The 15,032-nt window shown below is 39.2% G+C and overlaps 1 non-coding gene across 1 annotated transcript; it reads right to left on the bottom strand.

Annotated features, from left to right (window-relative positions):
• Nucleotides 1-4,731: 4,731 nt before the first annotated feature.
• Nucleotides 4,732-4,838, bottom strand: LOC133807849 (small nucleolar RNA R71). Its single transcript, XR_009879737.1, has one exon. It is a non-coding gene; the product is annotated as a small nucleolar RNA R71 (small nucleolar RNA).
• Nucleotides 4,839-15,032: the final 10,194 nt, after the last annotated feature.

Here is a 15,032-nt window from a genome sequence, read left to right as displayed (position 1 = left end):
GATAATTAATAACGTATCTATATTACTTATAGAGCGTTCTATGAATTCAAGAGTGCAATTCCGAGTCTTTAGTGGAGTCACGAGGAATTAATAAGTTAGTAAATTTATTTGTTAGATTTATGATAACTTATTGGAGCATGATTTCATAGGCCCATGGTCCCCACTGTACCTTGGATAAAATCATCTAGATAGTATAGTTTCATAGAGTTATGTAATTTAGAGAAGAAGATGGAAATTCAGGCAGATTTATTAATTAAGATAAATTGGTATCTAAATTAATAAATAAGTTTAAATCAAGGTTCAAATTATAAATATTTAATCTGATAAAAGATTTAAATAATTATTTAATTAATTAATCAATAGAAAATAATATAGGTCTTGATTTTAAGTCCAATGGGCTTATAATTAAATGAGAAATTTCATGGGCCTAAAGCCCATGAGAATTTTGACCTAGGGCTGATAAGTGGCTATTATTTAATTAATTTTTTAATTAAATAAGTGACCTAATTGAGTCTAAAAAAAGGAATGCTAAGTGAAAGATGAAAACACTTGTTTCTGAGAAGATCAGAAGTTCTAGTAGGTTTTAGATTCTCTCTACACCATAAGTCCTTCTCTAAGCCTCAATATTCTTTTCTCTTCTTCTCTCTGTATCTATCTCATGTGTTGACAACTGCTCACCCTAGTCTAGGTGATTCTAAGGATACTTTGGAAGGCTATGAAGAAAATGGAAGAACAGTTCAATTTCTTGGTGATACTCTCCAACAGAAAGGATACAATAGTTAGAGAAACTGAAGGAAGGACTCAATCATTCCGCTGCAAAATAATGTAAGTGTTCTTATCATTATCTCCGTATGAATTCAATTTTAGAAATATGTTCTAGGTTTTCTTATATTAATATGTTTAATATAAGATTTACATGAAAATAAACAAGATCCTGTATAAGTTTTCACAACAGTTAATACCCTAGGTTTTTAATTATTGAATCGATTTTTACAATTGCATAGTTTATTTCAATTTTCAGTTATAGGATAAAAATCACTCTATTTTCGACAGCTAAATAGAAACTTAGAATAGGTTATTAGTACTTGATTGACAGTCTCCGTGGGAATGATTCTTATTTATTATCTATATTACTTGAATCGATTATTTTGCTTGCGCATTATATTTTCGCTATCAGTGGCCTATAAACTGATCGGAGAGGGTCAGTCTCTTGCATTTCTACCTCGAGGTCCTTCTAGAAAGAGGACTCTTACTATAGTAAAGGAGGTCAAGGAGGAAGAAGAGGTTACACCCTTAGTTCCTAGGTGCCCTTCCTAGAGTACTCTAACGATGAGTCAAGTCGAGCCTAGTCGGAGACAGCAGCCAGCACCTTTGGCCAACGTAACTGTGGCCCTGCTATTAACTCAGCTGCTAGCAGCTTCATGCTAGGTCGGCATGACCCAAAGAAGATCTTGACCAGAGACCCTGAGGATCCAGATAGAAACGTCACCATACAATAGTGTGTCGACCTTTTCATTCCCTGGTACAACAAAAGCCTCCCTTCTAGGACTATTATGGTAGATAATACATTAAATATTAGGAGTGCCATTTTCCAACAATAAAACACCTATATTGGCTCATGTATTGCATTGGTATTAAAAGTGTAAATTAGAGATACGCGAAAAAATGGATTTTTAAAAATTTATTAATACCAGCCAGGATCATACATATATAGATATATTAAATCACATACAAATAGATTAGAGATTACCTCATGAAGCCTATCAAGTATCCACAAATCTTTTTCTATAAATCAACGATCTTCCAATCCAGATTCTTAAAGCTCACACCTTGATCTTCCAAACCAATCCTCAAATACACAAGGATGTGTGTGGACACGCAGGATCCAAAATGTTGATTTAGGACTTTGATAACTCTTGAATAAAGAGTTATTTCATGTGCTTTTGAGCTTATAATTGTGAAAAAAATTGTGGGTGTTGTTAGTATATTTTTTAGCTTTTGTAGCTAACTTTTGTGTTTTTATGATCTTAGTTAAGTTTATTTATTTTTGTAGTTTTTAATAGATAATGAGTTGAAGATAGTAGTTTCATGAATAGATATTTGTACAACGAATGAACTAACATGTGAAACTATCTAAATTGAATTTTTGATAATTGAATTATCAGGTTTTGCTGAAGCATTTTGATCAGGCAGCTTTTGGACACCTAGGAATAGGGGTGTTCGTGGTGCGGTTGGTGTGGTTTTTCTCTAATTTTTTGGACTGCACTGCATATGCAGTTTGAACAATTTTCCAAACCGCAACCCGCACCGTATAGACCTCAAACCGCACTGCAAAAATGCGGTGTGGAGCGGTGCGGTTTTGGCGGTTTATACCTATCGCCAAATAATTTAACAATTAAATATTATAATTAAGAAAGATTCATAATAAATCTCATAACCATAGAGTGTTTAACAAAATAATTAAATGTACAACAAGCTAATAAACATTAAACAAAATAATAAAAATATAACAAAATAATAACAAATAAAAAATGTAATATAAAAGTAAATATTATTTTAATTAAGGATGAATATCTTTAGATTGAAGTAGAATATGTGTTAGCATCCTATGAAACATTATATTTCTTTCTAGATATTGTTTATATTATATTGTACTATATAAATATTTATGCATTAACTGTAAATGTAGTAAAATTGAAAAAAAATATATAAAAAAGTTAATATATATAATGATGCGGTGCGGTGTGGTTTGAACCACATTTATAAAATTTAAAACCGCAAACCGCACCGCACCGCGCGGTTTGGCAAAAATACAAACCGCAACCGCACCACGAAGGGTTCTAAACCGCAAATTGTGATGCGGTGTGGGCAGTATGTGCGGTGTGGGCGGTTTTATGAACACCCCTACCTAGGAAGACATGGAAAGTCAAAGGGGTGAGCTGGAATAGTGGCTGAGGTGGAAAGTATAGAAAGTATGAGTCAAAAATTGAGAGTAAATGCCAAAAAGAGGAGAACCATGTTTTTACCAAGAGGAGGGGAAATATTGTACTTTGGGGGCCAAATGAGGAAACCTAGAATATGCTTAGAGAGGCTTCAGTCGAAATTTTGAGAGGCAGCCATTTTTGGAAAGATAAACCAGCAGGAAGAAGAAAGAAAAACTAGAAATCAGCAAGAAGGAAGGATGACGAAAAAGGAGAAGCTCAAGCATCAATTGGATTTGTTCTTTCTTCTATTTCTAAATTCATTTTTATATATTCTAAGTTGATTTATGGATCTGAATATTATGGGTTGTATTGAATGTGGATGAATGTTTCTTAACTCAGCCATGAACTATTTTTTATGTGGCTTGAATTGTTGATGAACCCTATGTTATAGTGTAGTAATTTCTTCCACTTTATTTTAGTAAAATCTTTCTTGTTCATTCAAGTTTGCTTATATTAATTTCTTGTTGTTGTTTGGCCAGCAATGGCAAGATATTTAATTATATTTAATGCTGGAAAGATTAAATGTAAAAGGAAGAACTTGGATGACACAAGTCATAATCTAGGTTAGATTATGTTAGCAAGTAACATATGGATGTATTAATTTCCTTATGTAACTTTTGAGAATTGAACCTTGAATTTGCATTCTTAAATTTGATTTTGCATAGAAATATGTTTAATTAGGTAAAGGAATTAATATCATAAAATTTGGGAAAGTTTTATGAGTGTTTATTGAATTCTTGTTAACGTGGGAGTTTTGCTAGAATATTGCTGCCGCAATCTGTTCAGGATGATTAATATAGGGGGAGTAAATAATTCAAGACAATTTTACAATCCATATATTTCTTTCAATTTTCTTGTTTAGTTCAGTTTTAATTTCAGTATTTCCATCTCTTTAATATTTAGTTTTGCCTAAGAACAACCCATTTGATTTTTGTACTTTTATGTTGTGTGGTAATTGTTTTGCTTATTTTTCTATTTTGCAATCCCTGTGGAGACGATCTACTTATCATTATAATACTTTTGTGATTACATGCACTTGCATATTTAAATCATATATTAATTTTCACAACAAGTTTTTGGCGCCGTTGTCGGGGATTGGAATTAGAAATTTGTGTATTATCAATTACTTGCAATTTAATTGTTTTTTTCTTTGTTGTTCTAACCTTGTTTGCTTGCTCTTGTGTTTTCTTAGGTGATCTATTGTATGAACGAGCAAGAAGACATTGAACTAGCTCCTATTGACCCTGAAATTGAACGAACAGTTAGAAGAAGACTAAGGGAACAACGAGCTCAAAATCGCCTTAATATGGCTGAAGAGGTTGAAGTAGTTGAGGGTGCTAATAATATCGTTAACACGATTGCTATGGCTGATGATAGAGAGAGAGCCATAAAGGAGTATGCTGCCCCCATGTTCAATGAGCTCAATCCGGGCATTGTTAGGCTTGAAATCCAAGCACCCCAATTTGAGTTAAAGCCCGTGATGTTCCAAATGTTGCAAACAGTGGGTCAATTTAGTGGGCTACCTACTGAGGATCCTCATCTTCATCTTCGTTCATTTTTGGCGGTGAGCGATTCTTTCAAGGTACAAGGAGTGAGTAACGAGGCCCTAAGGATGAAATTGTTCCCTTTCTCTTTAAGGGATCGAGCTAGAGCTTGGCTAAACACTCTTCCTCCTGACTCGGTGACTACATAGAATGAGTTGGCTAAAAAATTCTTGATGAAGTACTTTCCTCCTACCAGAAAAGCCAAGTTTCGCAATGAAATCATGTAATTTCAGCAGCTGGAAGATGAATCATTTTGTGAAGATTGGGAGAGATTCAAGGAGTTATTGAGAAAGTGCCCACACCATGGGATCCCACATTGTATACAAATGGAAACATTCTATAATGGGCTCAATTCTTCCACTCGCATGGTGTTAGAAGCTTCAGCTAATGGGGCTATTCTCTCTAAGTCTTAGAATGAAGCATATGAGATTTTGGAGAGGATAGCTAGCAACAATTATCAATGGTCCAATGCTAGAGCCTCAACAAGTCGAAAAGTGGCTGGTATACTTGAAGTAGATGCATTGACAGCTTTGACCGCTCAAGTTTCTTCAATGACTAACCTTCTCAAGAACATGAGTTTGGGGGGAATGGTACAACCAGCTACTATGGGACAAGTTGCTGATGTATCTTGTGTTTATTGTGGAGATGGGCACACATTTGAGAGTTGTCCTTCGAGTCCCGCTTCAGTTTGTTATGTGGGAAATCAAAATGCCAACCGTAATAACTCATATTCAAACTCTTAAAATCCGGGGTGGAGGCAACATCCAAACTTCTCACGCGGGGGTCAAGGAGCTAGTTTAAGCGGAGCACCAATGTAAAACAAGCCTACATATCCACCAGGGTTTTCTCAACAACAACCAAGAGCTCAACCACCTCCTCCTCAAGTGTCTCAATCAAGCTCTTTGGAAAGTTTAATGAAAGAATATATGGCTAAGTATGATGCTGTGATTCAAAGCCAAGTGGCATCCTTGAGGAACTTAGAAATTCAAATGGGGCAACTAGTTAATGGGCTAAGGAATAGACCATAAGGCACCTTGCCTAGAGATACTGAAAATCCAAGGAGAGATGGTAATGAGCATTGCAAGGCGATAACTTTGAGGAATGGTAAAAATATGGAGTTGAATAAGGATAATCCTAAGAGAAACAATGAACCCACTTCAATCCAAAGTAGTGTGGAAAAGGAAGAAAAAGTTGTGAGTTCAAAAATGTCAAATGCTGATCCTGAAGTAATTGCTGCAGCAATTCCTCATCAAAATGCAACAGAGAAGTCTATGAGCAAGCCACCTCCACCATTTCCTCAATGTTTTCAAAAGTAGCAACAAGATGGTCAATTCCGAAGAATTTTGGATGTTTTGAAGCAACTCCACATCAACATACCTCTGGTGGAAGCTTTAGAACAAATGCCTAATTATGTGAAGTTCTTGAAGGATATTTTGACAAAGAAGAGAAGGCTTGTTGAATTTGAAACGGTTGCTTTGACTGAAGGTTGTAGTGCTGTATTAAAGAATAAAATTCCTCAAAAGTTGAAGCATCTGGGCAGTTTCACAATTCCAATTTCTATTGGGGGACGAGAAGTTGGTAAAGTTCTCTGTGATTTGGGAGCTAGTATTAATCTGATGCCCATGTGAATTTTTAAGAAGTTGGGAATTGGAGAAACAAGGCCAACTACACTCACCTTGCAATTAGCTGACCGTTCTATGTTGCATCCGGAGGGAAAGAATGAAGACGTCCTAGTACAAGCTGACAAGTTCATTTTTCTGGCGGATTTCATTATTCTTGACTATGAGGAAGATAGGGATGTACCGATCATTTTGGGGACGCCATATCTTGCCACCTGGAGGACATTGATAGATGTTGAAAAAGGAGAGCTCACCATTCGAGCTCAAGACGAACAAGTCACATTCAAGGTTTTTAATCCTATACACTCTCCTAATGAAGTTGAAGCTTGTTTGGTAATAAGTTCTTCTAACTTCAAGTTGATTGAAAAGATGCATGGAAAGTATAGCAATAGAGTCAAGAAAAAGGCCCCTTTTGAAGAAATTGAAAAAGGTGGGGAGCCATGGATAAGTAAGGAAGAAGAGCCATCTCATCCTCCAAAGCTACCGAAGAAAAAGAAGAAGAAAATAAAACATAGTAGAAAGCCTCAATCACAAATATTGGAAGTTGGGAATATAGTGTTTTTCTCGGGCTCTCTAGTGAAATCAAGGTGTGATGGTGGGTTCTTAGTGAGCAAGGTGTTTCCCAATGGTGTACTGGAATTATATGATGAGCATTTGGGAAGAGCATTTAAGGTAACAAGGAAATGAGCAAATTTTGGGGGAAGCAAGGTTAAGCAATACTAAACCTCAATTTTCTTGAAAGATCCTAAGAGAAAAAAAATGAAGATAAGCAACTCAAAGAAAGAAAAAATAAAAACGCATAGAAAAAAATGAAAAAATATTAATATATATATATTAGTCTCTTTACTTATTTTCATTTTAATTTTTGTTATGTTAATTTCATTTTATTGTAATGTTGTGGATTGGTTTTATGTGTGTTTTTGTGTTTCAGGTGTTAAGAAAGCAAGCCAATGGTGTTTTGGAAGTAATTTTGAGGTCTGATGGTTTTATGAAATTTTTGCTTCAGCAAAAATTTGTCAAAAAAATGGAGGGGTTATGTCAAATTTTGGTTGCTGAAGCAAAATTTAGGCAAAATATTGGAAATCTAGGCAGGAAAAAATGCTGGGTCGTGGTTCATTCAGAGAAAAATATATATATATAATACTATATTTATATATACACAAATTTTTTTATATATAATACTATATGTATATATATTTATGCATATATATATATGTATATATGTATATATAAATATATATATATACAAAAATATACATATATTCACCTCCCGTTTCCCCACACAAGGTAGCGAAAGCGTCTCCTGAGCCCCCTGAGCCAAAACCCTAAAAACACAAAAGCCCCTTATCCTGAAAATGGCCTAGCGCCGCGGCACAGCTCTATAAGGGCCGCGGTGCCAAGCAGGGCTCCCCTGTCCCGATTCAACCTAGCGCTGCGGCACAGAAGAACAGGGCCGCGACGCTCATACGCGAACCCAGAAAACTGGGTTTTTCCCAACATTTTTCTTGAGCCAAAACTCATCCAAATCACTACAAAAGTATACCCAAGTCCAAATTTGGCCTAAAACCTCAAATAAACAGTATAGCAACTAAGAAAAAACAACAACAAACTCAAACACTCAATCAAACCCATAAATCACCTAGTGGTTTAAAACTTTATAAAACTTAAACCACACTTTACAAATTTTAAACCACTCTCCAGAAAACTTGAACCACACTAGTAAATAAACTTCAGAAATGCATGGAATTCTTACCTCAAGTAGAAATTCGACCCTGAGCTACTGTCAAATCCAAATCCAAGCTCAAATCCACAAATCCCCAAGCCTAACCTTGCCAAAACTTCATCACAAGAATCCACAAAGCAAAACACAATTTAACTCACTAATTCAACACTTCTAGCATAAATTCATCAAAGAGTTGAATTAAAGACTTACCCTTGATCCTATCTAAGCCTCTGAGCTCTTTAGTTTCTGACTTAAGGTCCTTCAAAAATCAAACACATTAGAGGGGGAGAGAGAACCGAATGGGTGAGAGAGAGAGAGAGAGAGCAAGGGAGCGAGAGAGAGTAGACGGAATTTAATTTTTCTTCCTTCCTTTCCTCTGTTTTCCGAAGTGGTTCTAGAGTCCTGAGCTCCTAAATTGTATATACCCTCTGGATAAATGACTGAATTGCCCCCCCTAAGTTAACCTAAGTCCTCAAATATCACCAAGGGCAGTGTTATCCCCAAAAATTGGAGATCGATGACGTGCCAATAGAGGTGACAAGTGGCAGTGCATGGTCCATAAACGACACATTAATAGTCAATAAATGTATTGGCTCCTCAGAGTTGTGATAAAGTGATCTAGCTTAGGAGTGACCCGGTAGACCAATGAAGAGTTTTGACTGGCCAGTCAAGTGTCATGACCGACCAGTCATATGATTGTCTGCCCAGGCATGACCTTGTCTGCCTAGACATGACCTTGTCTGCCCAGTCATGACCTTGTCTACCCAGTCATGACCATGTCCGACCAGTCATGACCATGTCCGACCAGTCATGACCTGTCTACCCAGCCAAGTGCATGTCTGCCCAGTTAAGTGCGTGTCTGCCCAGTCAATTGCATGTCTGCCCAGCCAAGTGCATGTCTGCCCAGTTAAGTGCGTGTTTGCCCAGTGAAGGTTTGACCGACCAGACTGAATATGATATGGATCGACTAGATAGAGCAGGACTACGTCAAGATTCCAAGAAACAGCTTCAACAAGAATCGGTCTTGGCATACACGGGAATCTCTCAACTTATCCCACGAATATAGTGTATTGTTACATTTTGAATATTAATGTAATTTAAATATAATGAGAATAATAAAATATCCCAATTATGGGGATATCATCTGTACGATCCTAAGCCTATAAATACAAGGCTTATGGCATCATAAAGGAGACTTTTGGATTGTTGAACTTCTGATCTTAATTTTCTAGAGAGAGAGAGTACTTGTATTTGAGAGAATTCTTGTATTCTTGGAATTTTCACTAAAGAAACTTAGTTGACTCAGGTTCATCTGATCTTGAGTGCAGTCTATAATCACAACTCTAAGTGGATTAGGCTATTACCATCATATTGGGGATGAACCACTATAAAATCGTCTGTGTCGTTTATTTTCTCTTAAAGGTTTTATCGTTTTTGACGTTCACACGTCGTTGGCCAAAAACGCGGTCAACATTTTGGTGCTTTCATTGAGAGCCTGAAGAGAAAGACAGACGATCCCTGAAGTATTATGGCGCCTAAGAGCACCAATGCGGCCTCCAAGAAGATAGGCTCCTCTAAAGAGCCTGCTAGATCAGAATGTCCTGGGCCACAAGACCATGAGACTGAGCCTAGGGTCATGCTCGAGGATGTGACTCCAGAAGTCAAAGAACTCTAGGAAGCCATGGGGGCCTTCCCGGAGGAGATGGCACAATTCCACGCCAGACAGGAGGCATTCGCTGAAGAGATGGCCAGGCAGAAAGCCGTGTTAGAGCAGCAAAGGCGCGAAATGGAGGCCAGGAGCGAAGAGCTCAGACAACAACAGGAGGAGGTCAACTGGAGACATCGTGAAGCAGCACTTTCTCTAGAAGCAAGTACCCAATTGGCCCAAGCCAATGCTCAAGCCGCAACACAAGCAGCCACCCAGGGAGCAAGAAATAATAACGCTGGTCAGAGGACCAGTGATTGAGCCGATTCTCGAGGACCGGGCAGAAGCAGGAGTAACCCCCCTGGTAGGGAAGATGATGGGGAACGATCCAGAACTGCCTCGACGCAAAGTGAGCACTCTAGAACCCCCTCCAGGAGCCACCGATCAGAAACTCTGAGGTCAGGAAGTCACAGATCGGGCAGTTAGAAGACCTCACCCAGGCAGGATCAGACCAAGACTCCTCGAGAGAAGAGGACTTCACAATTCAAAGATGGGCATGGTCGTGATGAGGCTGATAGTCATCACACCGACCAGTCAAAGGAAAAGGAGGGCAATGACCAACAAGGAGGAAAAGGCTACCCGGGGCATACCGAAAGGCCTCCACTGCACCTCGGCCAGCAACGTAGTGGGAGAGAGCAAGTCCCGCGTAGTAAGCCCTCTGAACAATCGAAAAGTACGGTGTTTGATCGGGCAGGAGAGCATGCTTTCCGGAAGGATCTGAGGGATGTTATCACCAACAAGAGGAGGACCGTCCTGGTCGAAGGGCAAAATCTGGACCGCCCTGCCAGTCAAGTAGAAATACTTGACGATGGCGCGCCAGATGGTAATGCCTGACCAGGCAGTCAAGATCTTGGAACTTCATCAGTTGCACCAGCCATCCAAGCCCAGCTTGACATGCTAACAGCTGCAGTGCAAGGTTTGTCAAAACAACCTTCCGGGGTAGATGTGATAGACCACCAGAGTGGCAGCCCTTTTTGTGCCCGGATTAGAGCAGCCCAGCCACCGGAAAAATATAAAGCACCGGTTCTACTAGTATATACAGAAAAGGCAGATCCCATCAGACATGTTGGGAAATTTGAGGACCAGATGGAATTGCTCAGAGTAAGTGACGATTGTCGGTGTAGATTTTTCCCCACTACATTGTCAGATACTGCCCAGGAATGGTATTGGAAGTTTAAGCCAAACTCCATTACCTCTTGGGAAGCATTCAGGAAGGAGTTTTGTAGACAATTCAACACTGCCCGGACTCCACCAGTTTATGCGAACCACTTGGCAGATATCAAACAAGGAAAAGATGAGTCTCTAAAGAACTATATATAGAGATTCATGAGAGAAGCCAATAGAGCAACTGTTGTAGGAGACGAGGGGAAGATGGTTGCCATATCTACTGGGATAACTTATCGGAGCCCTTTGTGGGACAGTATACATAGAAATCCAATTTCAACACTTCAACAATTTCTTGACCGGGAGGACAAGTATATGAAATTGGATGATGCAATAGAGAAAGAGGAGAATGGCATAAACAATCCGGGCGGATCAATTGACTTTGGTGGAAGGAAACGTGGAAATAACGGGTCTGACCACCATGAGGAAAAGAAAGCAAAGTTGAATTCAAGTGAAAAGCCAACCAAGTACGAGCCTCAATTCACTAACTACACCACTCTCTCGACCAGTCGAGCAGAGATATATCTTGCTAGTCATGAAGAGGTTCCCTACAAGAAGCCTCCCCCCATCAGGAAAGAGATGACGAAGAGAGATATGAATAAATTTTGTCGTTTCCATGGAGATTATGGTCATGACACGAATGAATGCAATCACCTCAAGGACGAGATAGAATTTCTTCTCCGGTCAGGCAAGTTGAGGAAGTACCGGGTAGAGACACCCCAAGGAGAAGGAGGCAGCAGGAATCCTGGTTTCAAGCGACAAAGATCTCCACCCTTGCAGCCCGGACCTATGGACTTTACCTTAGACACTATATGTGGAGGTCCACACTTGGCTGAGGAAAGCAACAAAGCAAGGGAGAAGCATGCTGAGCGGGAGTGCTAGGATCAGGAGCCACTGGAGTGGCGAGCATCGAAGGATATATTATTTCTAAATACCGCTTTCAGAGTGGTAGCTTGATTTCGAGTTGTTTGACTTGTTATTTAAGTTTGGTTTATGAGCTGGTTATTTGCTAACCAGTCATTTTATTTTTGAACAATTTTGGTTGTTTAAGACTTGTTATTAGACATGTTTTGTCCTTTTTAATTTACGAGTAATAAAAGAGACTACGCGCAGCGTGGTCGATTCTTGCTACAAATATGCATGTGTGTTAGTTATCCGAGCAGTGTTCAACTGGTCGGTAAAATCGGACAGTGTTCAACTGGTCGATACATTCATGTAGTGTTCAACTGCTTGAATATTTTCCATATATTCAATGTGTTTCATGAGTAATTAACTGCTCGAACAAATTCGATCAAGTAGCAAGTGACTAAGGATCTTTCAACCCTCGATCACCTGGGGGGCACATGGGGTATACTGGTATATAATTTAACACAGGCAATAAGAGCACGAGTTAATATATCTGTTTTTAGGCTGACTCATAAAATTTTCGAAGTCCAAATAGGCCATTAAGCTAACTTGTTTGACAAAGCTTAAGTAACTTGGAATTTTTTTAAAATTTCAAGTTAGAAGCAGATATTCGTGTGACAATAAACATTATGCTCATAAAATGTTAGAGCAATAAGAGTGTGAGAAAGTATACTTTGTATGGACTTATGAAATGTCTAAAATTTCTAAGTTAGAAAACTAAGTACTCATGCGAAAATATAAGGCATACATTAGAGTGACTTTACTATTCACAAAAAACTTATAACTTTTTAAGTCTAAAAAGACTTAGAATGTTTTAAGTTAACAAAGAAAAGTAAAGTATAAATGCCAACAGCTCAGCTATACAAGAATAAAGAGTAAACTACTAGCCAGGTACAAGTTTAGCTGATCAGGTGCAAAGTTTTCCTGCTCGGGAGAGCAGATACAACTTCCCTGGTCGGCTAAGCATGTATCGCCAATCGAGTAGGAAACTCTGTTATTTAGAATAAATAACATCAACGAGTCTCTTGAGTGAATCAAACAAACATAAATTGATACATGTAAAGGAAAAATATTTGTTACTACTCAGAAATTATTTTATTGGGTAGTAAAAATATTTTTTATCCCTTAGAAAAAACATGTATGAAGAAAGAAATAAAAGGCAAAAATTTGGTGCCTAGTATGAGTGGTGTCCGAGGAACTAGGCCCAGGAGTTTGGTGCCTAAGGCGCGGCATCTGGGCAGCTGCCCTTGGTGTCCGAGCATGATGGTGCTGTGTCCGATCGGATGGGCAGCATGTCCGAACAGCCTGAAGGATGCTGGCAGCGTGTCCAAGCGAGGGTGCGTATGTCTGAGGAGCAGCAGTCCGTACGATGCTGGCTGGAAGATGGTGCGTACATCCGAGGAGTTGCGTGGGTGTCCGACCGGACACCTGGTGTCCGAGGGTGCATGTCCGAGAGGCTGGCTGGGGCATCCGAGGAGCAGCTGCATGGTGTCTGACCGGCTAGATGCGTCCGAGCAGCTGCATGGTGTCCGACCGGTTAGATGCGTTCGAGCGGCTGGGTGATGGTCTGAATAGATGCTGTGGTGCTTGAGTAGTTTGCATGAAGTGTCCAAGCAACTTAGGGGCATACCCAAATGTCCAAGCGGTTAGATGAAAATGACCAATTAACTATAAGGTCCAAAAGGACAATAAATCTCAAGGACATGGGGCACAAACTTGATTTCTCATCCAAAACACATACTGCAACAAGATCAAAAAATAGAATTTGAAGAAATCAAAAGACAAGTTCAGTCGTGGGTTTACGTGAAAGTTGTCGACCGGATAGAAGCTTTTGAATGACCTCAACAACATTTTGCTAGAAGAAAAGTTTATCATACAAGAAAATCGTATAATAAACTTGGGGGGAAAATGTTATCCCCAAAAATTGGAGATCGATGATGTGGCAATAGAGGTGACAAGTGGCAGTGCATGGTCCGTAAATGACACATTAATAGTAATTAAATATATTGGCTCCTCAGAGTTGTGATAAAGTGATCTGGCTTAGGAGTGACCCGGTAGACCAATGAAGAGTTTTGACTGGCCAGTCAAGTGTCATGACCGACCAGGCATGACCTTGTCCGACCAGTCATATGATTGTCTGCCCAGGCATGACCTTGTCTGCCCAGGCATGACCTTGTCTGCCCAGACATGACCTTGTTTGCCCAGTCATGACCTTGTCTACCCAGTCATGACCATGTCCGACCAGTCATGACCATGTCCGACCAGTCATGACCTATCTACCCAGCCAAGTGCATGTCTGCCCAGTTAAGTGCGTGTCTGCCCAGTCAATTGCATGTCTGCCCAGCCAAGTGCATGTCTGCCCAGCCAAGTGCATGTCTGCCCAGTTAAGTGTGTGTCTGCCCAGTGAAGGTTTGGCCGACCAGAATGAATGTGATATGGATCGACTAGATAGAGCAGGACTACGTCAAGATTCCCAGAAACGGCTTCAACAAGAATCGGTCTTGGCATACATGGGAATCTCTCAACTTATCCCACGAATATAGTGTATTGTTACATTTTGAATATTAATGTAATTTAAATATAATGAGAATAATAAAATATCCTGATTATGGGGATATCATCTGTACGATCCTAAGCCTATAAATACAAGGCTTATGGCATCATAAAGGAGACTTTTGGATTTTTGAACTTTTGATCTGAATTTTCTAGAGAGAAAGAGTACTTGTATTTGAGAGAATTATTGTATTCTTGGAATTTGCACTAAAGAAACTCAGTTGACTCAGGTTCATCTGATCTTGAGTGCAGTCTATAATCACAACTCTAAGGGGATTAGGCTATTACCATCATATTGGGGCTGAACCACTATAAAATCGTCTGTGTCGTTTATTTTCTCTTGAAGGTTTTATCGTTTTTGACGTTTTCACGTCGTTGGCCAAAAACGCGGTCAACAAGCAGTTTAGTCATTTGACACATTCCGCTAAGTCCCCGAGTACACCAAAAATTTCCCATTAATCCCGACATACTCAAATCATTACTAAATTACTACCTGATACTTAATAAATCCAAAACTCATATTACATACCCAAAATACCCCTAGGCTCCACCCGAGCCGAGTATTTGACCCCGTTGTGACTTTCTAGCTAAATCTCTCCCTAGGACTGTCTCGGATCGTGCATCATAATTATATCACCACTCACGCGTGGTATCAATCACAATATACACAAATATTCTATTTATGCCCTCAGCGGGCTAAAATTACAAATATGCCCTTAACAACCAAATGGCACCCACATGCATATTTAATTCACCTAAACATGCATTTCTAATCACATATTCATCAAATTCACATATTAACATAATAAATCAATTATTACCCTCCAGGCATGC

This window comes from Humulus lupulus, chromosome X (genome assembly GCF_963169125.1).
Source record: "Humulus lupulus chromosome X, drHumLupu1.1, whole genome shotgun sequence".
Lineage (NCBI taxonomy): Eukaryota > Viridiplantae > Streptophyta > Magnoliopsida > Rosales > Cannabaceae > Humulus > Humulus lupulus.
This window is presented reverse-complemented; position numbering and strand designations above follow the sequence as displayed.